Raw genomic sequence first — 16,966 nt, forward strand, 5'->3', positions numbered from 1 at the left:
GTCAATGTCACAATGGTGTAAAAAAAAGTTTTCAAAGTATTTTCTATAGATACTCAGTATTCTGGGAGAAATCTCTCAGGCATTCCTGAGAGTAAAAGTGGGTTGTGGTGTTTCGTTAGTCGCTCAGTCGTATGCAACTCTGCAACCCAATGAACTGTAGCCCACCAGGCTCCTCTGTCCATGGAATTTCCCAGGCAAGAATACTGGAGTGTGTTGACATTTCCTCCTTCATGAGATCTTCCTGACCCAGGGATCAAGCCCAGGCCTCCTGCATTGCAGGCAGATTCTTTACCGCTGAGCCACCAGGGAAGCCTATAAGTGGGTTGTACACACGTGGAAATGACGTCTCCCTTTCCAGAGCAACCCCAGGAAAGGTGAGTCTACCACCCCACAGGCCTCCCCTCCGCTGCCTTCACCCAGATTTAAATATGATTGGTTCAACTGGAAGATAAAAAAAACTAAAATTCACCCCCTAAAATGCAAATCACCTTGTAACTTTTTTCAGAAATCTGTAACAGATAGTGAATTGGAGAATTTAAAATCAAAGTGACAGATTGGGGCTATGTAAGCAACCAGTTCAGATAATGTTATGGAAAATAAAGCTTTCATGTTTTGCACAACAAAGGAAAAAGAATAGAATTGACCCATTTCCAAAAAACTTCAGAGAACATTTTATACAAATGACCGTGAATCATCTCTATTCTATAAGACCATATGAGAAGAAAAAGCCTACCCTGTTCCACTTTATTTACTTTATACCATAGTGTTTATTAAGAGTATTTTGATACACAGATAAATTTAATAATGATTCATTTATAAAGAAATCGATTGAATTTCATTTTTGTATTTTACCCACCTAAAGTAAACTTTGCTAAGAGTTTTAGATGGGAAGTTGGAGACTTTACAAATAAAAAGGCTAATTTAAAGTAATCTGTATCTTTCAGTTTTGTACAGAAAAAATGGAGAAATCATATGTGGTAAACAATGTGATCTTTGAAAGTCCTGGATTCAAATCAAGAATCTAACCCTTACTGGGTAAACTTAGGCAAGTTCACCTCTCTACCTCTCTTAGCCTTTGTTGTTTCCTCAGTTATAAGCTATGGATAAAGTGCCTTCTCCTTCCTTCCCTTGGACTGTTGTGAGAATTCAGTGAGGCTGTGTTTACAGGCTCATCATTTCTGTGGGCTTCCCAAGTGGCATTAGTGGTATAGAACCCACCTGCCAACACAGGAGACATAAGAAACGTGGGTTTGATCCTTGGGTCGGGAAGATCCCCTGGAGGAGGGCATGGCACCCCACTCCAGTGTTCTTGTCTGGAGAATCCCATGGACAGAGGAACCTGGTGGGCTACAGTCCATAGGTCGCAAAGAGTCAGACACGACTGAGCAATTTAGCACAGCACATTTCTGTGCATTCTTACAGAACTAAACTCGGTGTTTGTGCCATGACAGACCTGCCTTGTGATTGCTGCATCTGGGGCAGGAGAGCCAATGGAAGCCCCGTTTTCTTAAGCCTCCATCACAGCCGCTCCAGCATTGTAAAGGGCCTCACTCACATGCATTGGGACCTGTCTACACATATATTTGCCAAGCCCCAAGCATCCTTTGAACACCCCCCTACAAGCCTGGTGCCAAAGGTGTAGTCTGGTCCCTCCCCACCTTCTAGAGTTCTAATCTGAGCAGAAAGCCCATACAGACCCTGTAGGGCCTCAGGGATGTTTGACCAGGGAATTCTTGTTTGACCAGGGTGCTCAGTGCATGGTCCAGGCAAGCAATGGAATCTGTGGGCAAACATTTTGGTCCTTTCTTTCCTATGTGAGGTGACCTGTATCCTTTAAAGTGTAGTCCCAATCAGGGAGCAGCCTTACCCCAAATTCCTGGATCTAGCTTAAAATGCTCTTACTTTTCCTTCAAGTTTTAATTTTAGTTCATTTAGCATAGACTTTGTAGCTAAGTGAAATTCCTTATGCCTCAGATGATAAAGAATCCACCTGCAATGCGAGACCAGGGTTTGATCCCTGGATCAGGAAGGTCATCTGGAGAAGAGAATGGCTACCCACTCCAGTATTCTTGCCTGGAAAATCCCATGGACAGCGGAGCCTGGTGGGCTACAGTCCATGGAGTCACAAAGAGTTGGACACAACTGAGCAACTAACAATATTCATTATGTAGTTAAATAATTATTTTGCATTCCTAGTCTATTTAGCATTGGATACCATTATTCTGTGCTTGACCTGTGTACAATATTAGGATGCTTTCAGCTGCAAGTACCTAAAAAATGTCACTTGAACACAAAAAGGTTATATAACCCATAAAAAGAAATCCAGGGCTGGGGTTGTTCCATGGTACATGAGTTCAGAGCCTTTGACACATCTTCCTGGAATCTGTTCCCTCTAATCATCCTTGCAGTGGGTGGTGTTATCCTCCTGTCCCAAGCATCATTCCCAGATGCAACAACATCCACTGAAAGAAAATATGATATTTTCCCCTATCTGTCATTTTTTATTGGCATGGGAAACCTTACCATGAAATTCTTCAAAAGAATTCATCTGACATGTCATTGGCTAGAAATGTCAAATGACCACCTAAAGCAAGGGGAATGGGACCATGATGATTACTTTATGTCAGTCATGTTTCATCCGTGTCATCCATGTGATTGGAGGGCCGAGTACCAGCATGGAATGAGAGGGGCATGACTGGAGGGCAGGCACTCAGCTGTGCCTGCTGTAGTCAACAAGCTAGAAGTTACTCCCCTCCCCAGAAGTGCCAGCCTCTGAGCCTTGTGCAAATCTAAGCTTGCAGTGGCTGAGGCTGGTGAGAAGCTGCGTCTCAATGCTCCCACTCCTTTCCGGTGTCTACCTGTGCCCCTCCTCAGGGATGCTCCACTTCCTGTCTTTCTGGGTGCCTGCGTGCTAAGTCAGTTGTGTCCTACTCTGTGTGACCCTATGGATTGCAGCCTGCCAGGCTCCTCTGTACGTGGAATTCTCCAGGCAAGAATACTGAAGTGGGTTGCCATGCCCTCCTCCAGGGAATCTTCCCGACCCAGGGATCAAACCCAGGTCTCTTGCTTCTCCTGCGTTGGCAGACGGATTCTTTACCACTAGTGCCACATGGGAAGCCCCATCTGTCAGGGTAAACTGCATCAAAGGGAGCTTCCCTCTGCACTGTGTCACTGCCTGGTTCGCTTTTTCTGAAATCAGCATCTCACACTGAACACCAATGAAAGATTTCGCCAGAAAATAGCGTATTGCCTTAGGTGTTCAGATGATATTCATTTCCCTTCCCTCCTGGAGTGTCTTCCTCTGTCTCTATTACTAGGTAAAGGCCCACTCCAGCCCATGCTGGAGGCGGCATCCATTGTACCAGTTGACAGTCTCTGCTTTCCACAGCCCTTCCCTTGACTGTGAATTTCTTGTTTACCTTTTTTTTTTTTTTTTTAATTAATTTCTATTGCAGTGTAGTTGCTTTACGGGCTTCCAGGTGGCTTAGTGAGTGGTAAAGAATCCACCTGCCAGTCCAGGAGATGCAAGAGACCCGAGTTTGATCCCTGGGTCAAGAAGATCCCCTGGAGTTGGAAATGGCAACCCACTCCAGTACTCTTGTGTGGAAAATCCCATGGACAGAGGAGCCTGGTGGGCTGCAGTCCGTGGGACCACAAAGAATCGGACACGACTGAGCAACTGAGCACACAGCACAAGCCTAATCGCTGTAGCATGCTGTGTCCGTTTCCACTGTCCAGCAGAGTGAATCAGCTGTTCCGTTTACATATATCCCCTCTTCTTTGGATTGCCTTCCCATCTAGGCCACCACAGAGCATTGAGTAGAGCTCCCTGTGCTGTACAGAAGGCTCTCATTACTTATCTACTTATCTATTCTGTACATAGTACTCTTGGTGTATATAAGTCAATCCCCATCTCCCGATTCCTCCCACACCCACCCTTTCCCTTGGTATCATACAATTGTTCTCTACATCTGTGTCTGTATTTCTGCATTGATCCTCTGATGCTCCATCCCGTTTTTCTAGATTCCACATAGATGCATCAATATGCGATATTTGGTTTCTCTTTCTGACTTACTTCACTCTGTAAGTAAGTTTCTTACTTCACCCCCCTCTCTGCTCACTCTTACACTGCACTGAGAATGTAAAGTACTGAGCTTCCCACCCTTCACACCATAGGGGCTCAACAGCGTTTCTCTCTCTTTGCTTTCTCTGAGGGACCCAGGTATTGGCGAGCCTCTTCCCCTACACATAAAATGGACTAGATCATTATCGACTTTTCTGGTAAACTTGAGTAGTCAACCAAGTCTACAGAGGATAGTCTTACCAGATCATGAAGTACGCTGCAAAGCCTGAAAGCAGTAAATTCATAGCCACTCATCTAAGCACACTTCCTTCCTTGTCTTCCTTCTGTTCGTGAAATAAGAGCTTCCCTGAATGGCTGAGGCCCAAACCTTTGATGCAGGTCAGTGTGAAGGAAAAGATGAGTACGATGAGGATTTTTTTAAAGATTAAAAAAGGGAAAACTCAGGGCTAGAGGGAATGAAAATGGTGCTGACATCTCAAAGAGTAAAATGAAGCTCACCTCTGGCCCCGAAAAGCTTTCTTCATAGGCTAATGAGGAGATGATTAAGAGGATGAGAGAGTAGTGTGCTCGTTTCCTTCAGATGAAAAGCTGGGCAGGACTGTGTCCGTGAGCCAAATAAATTGTGTTTAAAGTGAACCAACTCCGACTTCACAAGCATTGGGTCTGACTGGCCTCATATCATTACCTTTCTTAATGAAATGTTTCCCCTTGTTGCCTTCATACAGAAAATGAACCCTAAATAATATTAAAGCTCTTAATTCAATATAGATTCTACCAGTTTTTCCTTTAAAAGTAAATCTACCCAGGGTAAGAAAGATAATTTTAAATTATTTAGCAGAAATGGCTGTTGAATGTTTTCAGTGGTTCAGTTCAAAGGGTTTCCGTATAATTCCAGCCATAACCGAGAAAGTTTTTGAAGCCTGGATGAATATTTAAATGTTGTTGTTTCAAATGGATGCCTCATTTTATGGTTTACAACTTCTGAAAAGATGCTACATAATGGGCGAGTCTCCACTTTACTTTTGATTGATAACCTGGACAAAGGGTAATATTGTAATACTTCTTATAAAACCAAAGTATATATTAATCTACATAGATTCTATGTAAATTAACCACACTATTACTAATAACAGGGTTTTTTGTGAAAAGCAATGTTTAAATGCTAAAATGCTGGATAATGGAATATATCTATAGGTATAGTTGAGCAAGCCATCTTAGGAAAGAAGGAATCTAGGTGAACCTTGCTTTAAGGGAAAAAAAATCAGTATGTGTTGATAGGTGTGTGTGTGTGCATTCAGTTGCTTCAGTCATGTCCCACTCTCTGCGACCCTAAGGACTGTAGCCCACTAGGATCCTCTGTTCATGGGATTCTCCAGGCAAGAATACTGGAGGGAGTTGCCATGCCCTCCTCCATGGGATCTTCCTGACCCAGGGATCGAACCCATGTCTCCTGCATCTCTTGCATGGCAGGTGGATTCTTTACCCACTGAGCCACCTGGGCCTCTCATATTGATCGGTACATCAATAAATATTCTTGCTATCAGAATAGAAAAGCAGTTGTTTTTATTATCTTTCAATGTGTAACAAACTATGCCAAAACTTAGTGGTATAAAACACATTTATTTTGCTTGCAGTTTTGTAGGTTAGGAATTTGGAAAATTCCTGGGCAATCTGACTACTCCATGTGGTGTTCACTCAGGTGAGTGGAGATGGTAAATCCACTTCCAGGATGGCATCATTACCACACATGTTTGGCCCCTAGGTTGGCATGGCTGGAACAGTAGCTGTTGGTCATTTTTGGTTCAGGCAGTTTGCTTTCCACTGGGCCTGTGGGTGTGGCTAGCTTGAGCTTCCTCACAGAATAGTGCTCTCAGGGTTCTCTAAACTCTTACTGTGACTGGCTTTTCTCAGAGCAAATATCAAAGATTCAGGAAATGGGAGTTACCTGATTTTCAGGTCCCAAGCCTAAAAACTAGCAGTTCCAGTGTAATCTACTCTTTAAGCAATTTATGAAGGCTTGGACAGTTCAGCAGGAAGAAAATTGACTCCACCTCTTAAAGCATGGTCATTGTTATTCTAGCACAGGAGTGAATAAGTATGAAGTGAGTGAAGTGAAAGTTGCTCAGTTGTGTCTGACTCTTTGCAACCCCATGGACTATACAGTCCATGGAATTCTCCAGGCCAGAACACCGGAGTGGGTAGCTGTTCCCTTCTCCAGGAGATCTTCCCAACCCAGGGATCGAACCCAGGTCTTCTGCATTGCAGGCAGATTCTTTACCAGCTGAGCCACCAGGGAAGCCCAATAAGTATATTATGAATATATTCTTTATTTTGCAAAATAATTCACTCCTGTTTCTTTTATATAATGAAGATTCATTCCAAGGACATCTAGAATATTCTGTCACTTAAAAATAGTTATTCACATCTAATGTACAAGAAGCATGTTATTGTACAAAGGAGAGTACAAATGCACACATCTCTGCTTTGGTCAGTAACTGAAGCCTATATTAGTAAAACTAGCATTCCCATTTTTCAGAAGTGTTTAATACCTGGCTATCACTGGCTTTGGTTGTTGTTGTTGTTTTCCTAATCTGACTTCAGTATCTAAAAGTCTACCCAAAAAACTTATGTGCCAACAAATAACTGCTTCAAAAATGAGGTTCAGAATATCAGAAGGTTTACTCTAAGATTTAATTCACCCAGGTCAAAGTTGGGAATCTGAAAGGAACTATTGCTTGTCACATTAATTATGTGCTTGTTAAGTGGATAAGTGGGAAGATGTTCTGTACTTGAAGATTTCCAAGAGAACATAAAACTGTTGTTTCTCCTACTGCTTTTCCTGTTTCTCTGCAGAGGGGTCAGCCCAGGAAAACTCTTTGAGTATTCAGTTCTTCTCAGGCTTCCTCCACACAATGACGGATGGCAGACCCCAGGGCTGGGGAGCGCAGATGGAGTGTCAGCCCTGCCAAGGCAGACGGCCAGCCTCGGAGGCCCAGATCTATTGGTACTGATATGTTTCCGAAGGGCCAGTTTCTGTGGCTCAGTCCACACTGTCTGGAGCTCACAGCAGGCAGTGTGCTCATAACTGCTCTCTCTACCTAAGCATCCTAACGACACATCAACTCAGCACATAGAAATGGACAAAAGAGCCAATGGAGTTTATCTAAACTTGGAGGATGGCAGTGAGGGTCCACAGGCGCACAGAGGCTCATCACAGTGTTTCCTGAGGCCAGTGCCCTTTCAGCATCAACATAAATCCAGATGTCAATAATAAACTCCTCTGCCTGTTTATACAACTGACCAAATAGAAACCATGCAGTTTCAACAGTCCTTTTTAAAATTTTTTATTTTATATTGAAGTAAATGCATGCACAGAGCTTCCCCGGTGGCTCAGATGGTAAAGAATCTGCCTGCAATGGTGGGAGACCCCGGTTCGATCCCTGGGTCCGCAAGATCCCCTGCAGAAGGAAATGGCAACCTACTCCAGTATTCCTGCCTTGGAGAATTCCATGGACAGAGGAGCCTGGAGGGCTGCAGTCCATGGGGTAACAACGAGTTGGACATGACTGAACGACTGATACTTTCACTTTTCAAATGCATGCACACATAATTGAGTAACAGGGTTGTGTTCATTTCAGGCATACAGCAGAGTGATTCCATTATACATATACAAGTATCTATTATTTTTCAACTTCTTTTCCCATTTAGGTTGTTACATAACATTGAGCAGAGTTCCCTGTGCTATACAACAGGTCTTTGTTGTTTTTCGACTTTCTGCTGTTTACAGTGGTGCCTCTGTTCCTGCTCTATAGTATAGTACTTAAAATAATACTATTTGTACAATTTATTTCAGTATTATTGAAGGATAGTATTTACCTACCTAACTAAAGAGACCTTTGAATCTTGGAAAAGTCAAGTTACTTGTTCAAGATCTTACTATTTGTTTCAAGGAGTAAGTTCTGGCAGTGTTGTTCAGCCACTAGATCATGTCTCTTTGCGACCCAATGAACTGCAGCATGCCATGTTTCCCTGTCCTTTACCATCTCCCAGAGTTTGCTCAAACTCGTGTTCATTGAGTCTATCTCATCCTCTGTCATCACCTTCTTCCCTTGCCCTCAGTCTTTCCCAGCATCAGGGTCTTTTCTAGTGAGTCAGCTCTTCACATCAGGTGGCCAAAGTGTTGGAGCTTCAGCATCAGTCCTCCAGTGAATACTCAAGGTTGATTTCCTTTAGGATTGACTGGTTTGATCTCCTTGCAGTCCAAGGGATTCTCAAGAGTCTTCTCCAACACCACAGTTTGAAAGCATCAATTCTTTAGTACTCAGCCTTTTGTATGGTCCAACTCTCACATCCATACATGAGTATTGGAAAAACTATAGTTGTGCCTAGATAGACCTGTGCCAGCAAAGCGATGTCTCTGCTTTTAATATGCTGTCTAGGTTTGTCATAATTTTTCTTCCAAGGAGTAAGTGACTTTTAATTCCATGCCTGCAGTCACCGTCCACAGTGATTTTGGAGCCCACGAAGATAAAATATGTCACTGTTTCCACTTTTTCCCCATGTGTTTGCCAGAAAGTGATGGGATCAGACGCCATGATCTTAGTTTTTTGAATGTTTAGTTTCAAGTTCTTTTTCATTCTCCTCTTCACCCTCATCAAGAGGCTCTTCAGTTCCTCTTTGCTTTCTGCCGTTAGAGTGGTATCATCTGCTTATTTCTGCCAATGAGGTCCTCTGGTTTCTAGAAAAGCTCCCCCTTTCTATTTAGATCACATTAGACTGCTGACAGTTCCATAGCTGCTGGTCAGTACCAGATGTGGGCAGGGATTTGGACCTCACACCCTAGGCTCTAATATCGTGTCATCTGAGCTTACAACTGGGGAGAGTCTTACCATGTCAGTGTGTGTGTGTCATCAAACCAGTTTGTATTTGGAAAGAGTTACAACATGAGGAGGAGAGAAAAGGAATTCACCAAAATAAAAAGCTATTTCTCACTTAGAAATTCTAAGGGAAAGCAAGAGAGACAGAAGTGATGGTAAAAATATCAAGAAACTCTCAAAGGCTGAACTTTATAATATTTGTGTAAACAAAGCCACTGACCTTGAGAATGTTTAGAAATATTGTATGTTACCAGGGAACGCCTGACATGGAATATTCATAAAGAGAATTACCTGGCAACATGTTACATTGCTATTTCCCAAGCAGTGATGTGAGAACCTTGTAAATGTGATTGCATTATGCACTCAAAACATTTTGATTATTATTAAATTATATTTAATTTAAATGTAAATTAAATTTTATTATTATTAAAATTTTGTTTAATCCTCACAATTACCCTGTGAAGTAGGAACTAGTATTAACCCCATTTCCAGATAAATACAATTTAAAGAGGTTAAATAATGCACATTGATTAAGCAGAAGAACCCTTCACCATTCTATAGACCTGCCCCAAATCACTTATATTGCTCAGAAAAAAAGTGCAAATCTCTGGGTTCATAGTCTAATCCTGCTAGTCACTAACTGGAATCTTGAGGCTGTTTCAAAAAATATTCTGAGACTCTTTCTCCACTGGAAAATGGAAGTCATTTTCATCTACTCCATGAATTGGAGGCTGAAAAATTGGTATGCATGAGGGAAACTTGATGAGATTCCATGACAGACTTTATTACACACTAATGGAAGGAGCCAAAAGAAAAAGTATGTTTTGGAGATTAGTATATGTCTGATTGTAAAATTACAGGATGTATGTCACATGTGTTTATGTGTGTGTGTTGGTCACTCAGTCGTGTCTGACTCTTTGCAATCCCATGGACTGTAGCCCTCCAAGCTCCTCTGTCCATGGAATTCTCCAGGCAAGAATACTGGAATGAGTTGCCATTTTGTTCTCCAGTATGTCACATGTACATATATGTAATGCATTATATGTATGTATATGCATGAAGTGAAAGTTACTCAGTTGGGATCAACTCTTTGTGACCTCATGGACCGTAGCCTGCCAGTCTCCTCTGTCCATGGATTCTCCAGGCCAGAATACTGGAGTGGGTAGCCGTTCCCTTCTCCAGGGGATATTCCCAACCCAGGGATCGAACCCAGATCTTCCACATTGCAGGCAGATTATTTACCACCTGAGTCACCAGGGAAGCCCCCAATATATATGCATACACACACACATATATATGTGTATACCTACTATTTTTATAAGTGAGAAATCTGTATGCAGATCAAGAAGCAACAGTTAGAACTGGACATGGAACAACAGGAAAGGATTTCCAAATTGGAAAAGGAGTACATCAAGGAGTAAGCATATTGTCACCCTGCTTATTTAATGTATATGCAAAGTACATCATGAGAAATGCTGGGCTGGGTGAAACACAAGCTGGGAGAAATATCAGTAACCTCAGATATGCAGATGACACCACTCTTATGGCAGAAAGCAAAGAACTGAAGAGCCTGTTGATGAAAGTTGAAGAGGAGAGTGAAAAAGTTGGCTTAAAACTCAACATTCAGAAAACTACAAACATGGCATCTGGTCTCATCACATCATGGCAGATAGATGGGGAAACAATGGAAACAGTGGCAGACCTTATTTTTGGGGGCTCCAAAATCACTGCAGATGGGACTGCAGCCATGAAATTAAAAGACATTTGCTCCTTGGAAGAAAAGCTACAACCAACCTAGACAGCATATTAAAAAGCAGAGACATTACTTTGCTAACAAAGGTCTGTCTTGTCAAAGCTATGGTTTTTCCAGTAGTCATGTATAGATGTGAGAGTTGGACTTTAAAGAAAGCTGAGCACAGAAGAATTGATCCTTTTGAACTGTGGAGTTGGTGAAGACTCCTGAGAGTCCCTTGGACTGCAAGGAGATCCAACCAGTCCATCCTAAAGGAAGTCAGTCCTGAAGATTCATTGGAAGAACTGATACTGAAGCTGAAGCTCTAGTACTTTGGCCACCTGATGCGAAGAACTGACTCATTTGAAAAGACCCTGATGCTGGGAAAGATTGAAGGTAGGAAGAGAAGGGGACAACAAAGGATGAGATGGCTGGATGGCATCACTGACTCAATGGACATGAGTTTGAGTAAGCTCCAGGAGTTGATGGACAGGGAATCCTGGCGTGCTGTAGTCCATGGGGTCGCAAAGAGTCAGACATGACTGAGCAGCTGAACTGAAGACGTACATGGGCTTCTCTGCCGGCTCAGACAGTAAAAAATCTGCCTGAAACCTGGGAGACCTGGATTCGATCCTTGGGTTAAGACATTCATACAACTATATGTGTGCACAAAATTTTCTTTTCAGTAGAAGTGACATAAGATACTGAGTTTTGATACAAATGCCCTGCTCATTATTGGTGGGATATCATTGGGATTGCCACATATGTACCTATGGTTTTAAAAGATGAGAAGCAATCACTTCAATCTGGGAAGTACTTCTATACCTCAGTACTGAAATGTAATATATAAATGGATATATATTATATATTTATTATTTTCCATGACGTCATATAACACCAAGCCTAAAATAGCTTTCAGCTTATTGTGAAGCATTTGTAAGTGTTATTAGAGTGCCAAATTCATAGTAGGTACTAAATAAATTGGAAAAGACCCTTATGCTGGGACAAGTTGCAGGCATGAGGAGAAGGGGATGACAGATGAGATGGTTGGATGGCATCACTGACTCAGTGGGCGTGAGTTTGAGCAGACTCTGGGAGATGGTGAGGGACAAGGAAGCCTGGCGTGCTGCAGTCCGTTGGGTCGCAAGGAGTCAGACACAACTTACCGATGGAATAACAACAACTAAATAAATACTAATCTACTAAAAAAAGTTCAAAGTCTGAAGGTCTTTGTGACATTCTGCTCCTGATATACTGTGATCAGGTACTTAGCAGTTAAAATAAGCAGTTCATTCATTCAAGCAAATAATCTGATAAATAGACAGCTAGTTTTTAAGTCTATACAAATATTTTTCAAAATAATTTATTCAAGCTAACTTTCAAACCTAGAGACTGATTATGTACAGCTTATGGATCGATATTGCTCTCCTTACTCCTCCCTACCTTTTCACACCAACTATTTTTTGTCCTCTCATTATTTATTTGCTATTAGTACATCAGTGATTTGGCAAAGTTGTTTACGAAATTTCTACCATGTTTTCTTACCTGAAAATAGGTTAAAAATTCATAATACATAATACAAGCCTCATAATACTATGAAGATAAAATAAATTAACATGTATAATGTACTGATAACAGCAGTGAGCACATAGATAATTGTTTAATAAACATTAGCTACTGTTATTAGCATGATTACAATAATAGAACTCTGTTAATACCACTTAGAAAAATAATGGAAGTAAAACTCAAATTGTTTCTGCTTTCAGTTGAAATATAAGAGGTAGCTGGTAGAAATAGGTAGACAGTATATCGATAAACAGATACTGTGTGTGTATATATACATATATATACACACATATATTTCCTCCTTTTTCCAGTATGGGGTGTGTGTGTGTATGTGTGTGTGTGTGTGTGTGTATACACACACACATCTTGTACACACACACACCCCGTACTGGAAAAAGGAGGAGGAAACAGAAAAGAACAAGTTTTGGGGAAATCCTCTATGATTTGTTTCCAGGGTTAACATAGCCATAGGTACCAGTGGTTAAGACAAGAAGTCAATCCATTTAACTCCAAAGTCTGCATTTATATATCATGCCGTTTCCTGTGGGAAGAGATTGACTAAGAAAATCTTGCATTTAGGTGAATTTTATATATTCATGTTCCAAAGATAAGCAGGAATTTTTGGAATACTAATATCCAAAACAACAGTAATTTTTAAAGATATTGATAAAGGTATTTTTTCTCCCATTACCCAAATGCATATTCTGTAGATTTCTTTTCTCATAAGTCTTTCATTAAGATAGCTAAACATGACAATAGTGGTGACCTGGGGTTTAGGTTATCTCTCCAAATCATCTAGCACTGTAACCTAGTAACCCCATCTCTTATGGAAGCATCCAAAGCAAATAAATCTTAAAGCCCCTTCTCTAAAGTAAACAAAATTAAAACCCTACCTCCTTCCACTTTTCCTAAGAAGTAAAGAAGTACTACAGATTCTCATTATCTAGAAATATTGCCAGCATTTTTCCATTAAAAGCTAAGTGAAACAAAACGGTATTAAAAAGGAATTCATAAGAGTTCACATTACATTATCTGGTAGCCATGTTACTCTCCCTGCCCTTGCTGCTTTTTTCTTTTTAATGAGTGGCACGTGCACAGTAATTTCCCTTGTCATGATTCTATGCCTCCTTCATAGTGCATTTTGCCAAAGAAACATCGGACATAAATGAACATTCTCAGGTATCCTAGCAACAGGATGTGATTAATAATACCTCTCAGAGCAGGGCAGATAAAACGCCTGTGAGTGAACGCACACTCAGAATTGGCGACTGAGAAATTGGTGTGCAGTAAGGGAAGCTTGATAAGATTCTATGACAGACTTTATTACACACCGATGGAAGCAGGTAGAAGAAAGAGCATATTTTGGAGATAAGACTATGTCTGGTTGTAAAATTACAAGACGTGCCACAGGTACATATATGTAATGCCTTATATGTATGTGTACATATTGACATACATATATGTATGTGCGTGTGTGTACATATATATACATGTATACCCACTATTTGTATATATGCATACACATAAATACCTATGTATGCATGCACAACATTTTCTTTTCATTAGAAGTGACATAAGATTCTGAGTTGTGATACAAATGCCCTGCTCGTTATTGGTGAGTCATCACTGGCTCACCAACAGGCACATTTATGTGCCTGTTATTTGAAAAGACCAGAAACCACTGCCTCAATTAAGGAACTACTTCCGTAATGAAGTACAGAAATGTGCTACAAGTGGGTGTATACTTAATGTTTCTCCATGAAACCATATCAACCCCAAGTCTAAAACAGCTTTTAAACAATATCGACTCAGTTTATATAAATAAATCATCATGAGATGTGACATTTTAGTGTTCAACTAAATATATTTTCTCAGAAAAAAGTTAGACCCTGCAAATTCCATTTTTATGAAATTACTGTCCATCCTCACAGGTGAAGTCCTATATCCAGTTTTAGAGAGAAGTAAGGTGTGCACCATACTTCCATGTTTTGTTCTTCAAGTAGAATCTCTGGTACAATAAAGCACAATTGGGCAAAATGCATGTTCATTATTCTGAAAGCCTCTCTTAATTCATCACCCACTTTTCTAACGTAATAGTTTTCTAGGTTGTCAGTTGTAATGTAAATACTTGGTAAAAGCTCTGTTCTTGGTTGTACTTGCCCTCAGTGTTAGCAGCACTAAAATTGATTTTGTGTTCTTTAGCATTTAAGGAGGGTTGGGATATTACACAACTTTATGTCCACTCAATCCCAAGCATCTGTATTCCAGGCACTGTGAGGCATGAGGAGACAGACAGAGGCACAGGTTACACCTCTTGTCCTAAAGGAAAACAGTCAAGTTAGGAAATATAAACCAAACACTGGAGTTAGTGCTATAGCAAAGGAACAAATAAAAGGCTAAAGTGAAAGTGAAAGTCGCTTAGTCGTGTCCAACTCTTTGCAACCCCATATGGTCCATGGGATTTTCCAGGCCCAATTACTGGAGTGGGTAGCCTTTCCCTTCTCCAGGGGATCTTCCCAACACAGGGATTGAACCAGGGTCTCCTGCACTGCTGGCTGTTTATTTACCAACTAATCTATGAGGGAAGCCAAAGGCTAAAGGAGCATAGAAAGAAGGGCAATTAATTAATACCGCAGGGAATGGGAAGTTGGATGGGGGGTGACACAAAGCCAGAGACATCACAGAAGGACCTGCATCTGAGCGAAGCTCTGAAGGATGAATAGAGTTTTGATGGGCAGGAAGGACATTATAGGATATTCCAGGAAGTAGAAGCATCAGGCACAGGGAGGTGGAGGGGGCGGCCCAATTCCTGGCATAATTGGTCAGTGTTCTTAGGGTGTTTCAGGGTTGTAGCAGAAGGTAGGTCATGATCAAGTCTCCCAGGGTCATCAGTTTCATATGAGGGAATGTGTATTTTAATCTTTAACAGGGATTAGACCACAAGGACGGAAAAACCATCTATAAAACTGATGAAATCAGTTGGGAGCCTATAGAAAATAACCCCAGGAAGAATTATCAAGTTGATGCACCAGGTCAGTGGCAGTGAGAAAGGAGAGGTCAGCTCTGAAAGGCCCTGTAGAGAGAACGGAATGGTCTGAGGTTGAGTGAATGGCAGGAGCTGATGAGTCTTAGGTTTTATGTCCGGTTGCCTGAGCAGGACAGCACTAAAGATAAGCAGTTTTGGAGGGGGATATAATGATTTAAATTAAGGACTTGTTTTGTGAAGTAGAAAATGCAGATATAGATATTTCCAGTGGACCTAACACCTAGGTAGATTTTAGAGCTAAAGACGTAGGTCTCGGCATCATCTCTTTCCAGTGTTGGTGAACACTGAACACCACCAGTGATGGTGAACACTGAGAGATAAAATCACCCATACAGAGCAGGAGGGTTATCTACAGTTAAGTGGTGTAATCTCTGTGTCTCTTGATAAATATAAGATTGTCTTATTTATCCAGTGTTTATTTTTCTAATTTGAAGTTTAGTGTATATGTAACTAAGAACAGAAATCTGTTTCCTATACCAGAACTAATACCATAATAAAACTAATACATAACATTTATATAGCACTCCACAGTTTACAGAGCCCTTTCATTATGACATAAGGGCAGAGAACTGTTTGAGATCTCAGTGAAAAATCATTATCAACAATGCCTTCCAGCCTCCCTTCTGAAACCTTGAATGCCAGTATTTTGTATGTATCCTCCATTTCCTGTTGGCTCTGCATATGAAATTACTTAATCCTCACAACATTCCAGATAAGCAGGCTCTGATCTCTACCTTGCAGATGAGAAAGGCAGGGAGACTGATTGATCTGCAAAAATTAACATCCTTGAATGCATATTCCCTGTGGCTCAGTCAGTAAAGAGTCTGCCTGCAGTGCAGGAGACCCAGGTTCAATTCCTGGGTCAGGAAGATCCCCTGGAGAAGGAAATGGCAACCCACTCCAATATTCTTGCTTGGAGAATCCCATGGACAGAGGAGCCTGGTGGGCTACAGCCCATGGGGTCGCAAAGGGTCAGACACAACAGAGTGACTAATACACACATACAGGCATATTCTATTAAGTGATAAATTAACCCAAACTTTCATAATAAAATTATCCCATAAGTATTAGTTGTGTATTACTAGATGACAATTTACCCAAAACTTAGCAGTGTAGAACAGCAGCAGACATCTACCATGTCACAGTTTCTGTGGGGAACTCTGGAGTGGCTGATTGGGTGGTTCTGGGTCAGGGTCTCCCATAAAGTTATAGTCAAGGCGTCCTTCTGAGCTGCAACCATGTGAAGGTTTGACTGGGGCTGCAGAAGGGGCTGCTCATTAGCCTGGCAAGTTGATGAAGACTGCTGGCAGAAGGCCTCAGTTTCTCAATGGCTGCTAATTGGAAGCCTCAGTTGCTCATTGGCCATTCCAGAGGCCTTAATTCTTCATTGGCTATTAACTAGAGGCCTCAATTGCACGTTGACTATTCTGGAGTCCTCAGTTCCTCATTGGCTATTGGCAGGAGGTCTCAATTTGACATTGAATATTGACAGGAGGCCTCAGTTTTTTGCCACATGGGTCTCTCCTTAGGAAGGGTGTCCTCTTAACATATTATCTGGTTTCTCTCCCAGGAACTAATCTGAGAGAGAACAAAACAGAAGCCATAATGTTTTTTGAGGCCCAGCCTTGGAAATCACATTATTTCTACAAAATCCTACTAGT

The sequence above is a fragment of the Muntiacus reevesi genome, chromosome 4, assembly GCF_963930625.1.
Source record: "Muntiacus reevesi chromosome 4, mMunRee1.1, whole genome shotgun sequence".
NCBI classification, from domain to species: domain Eukaryota; kingdom Metazoa; phylum Chordata; class Mammalia; order Artiodactyla; family Cervidae; genus Muntiacus; species Muntiacus reevesi.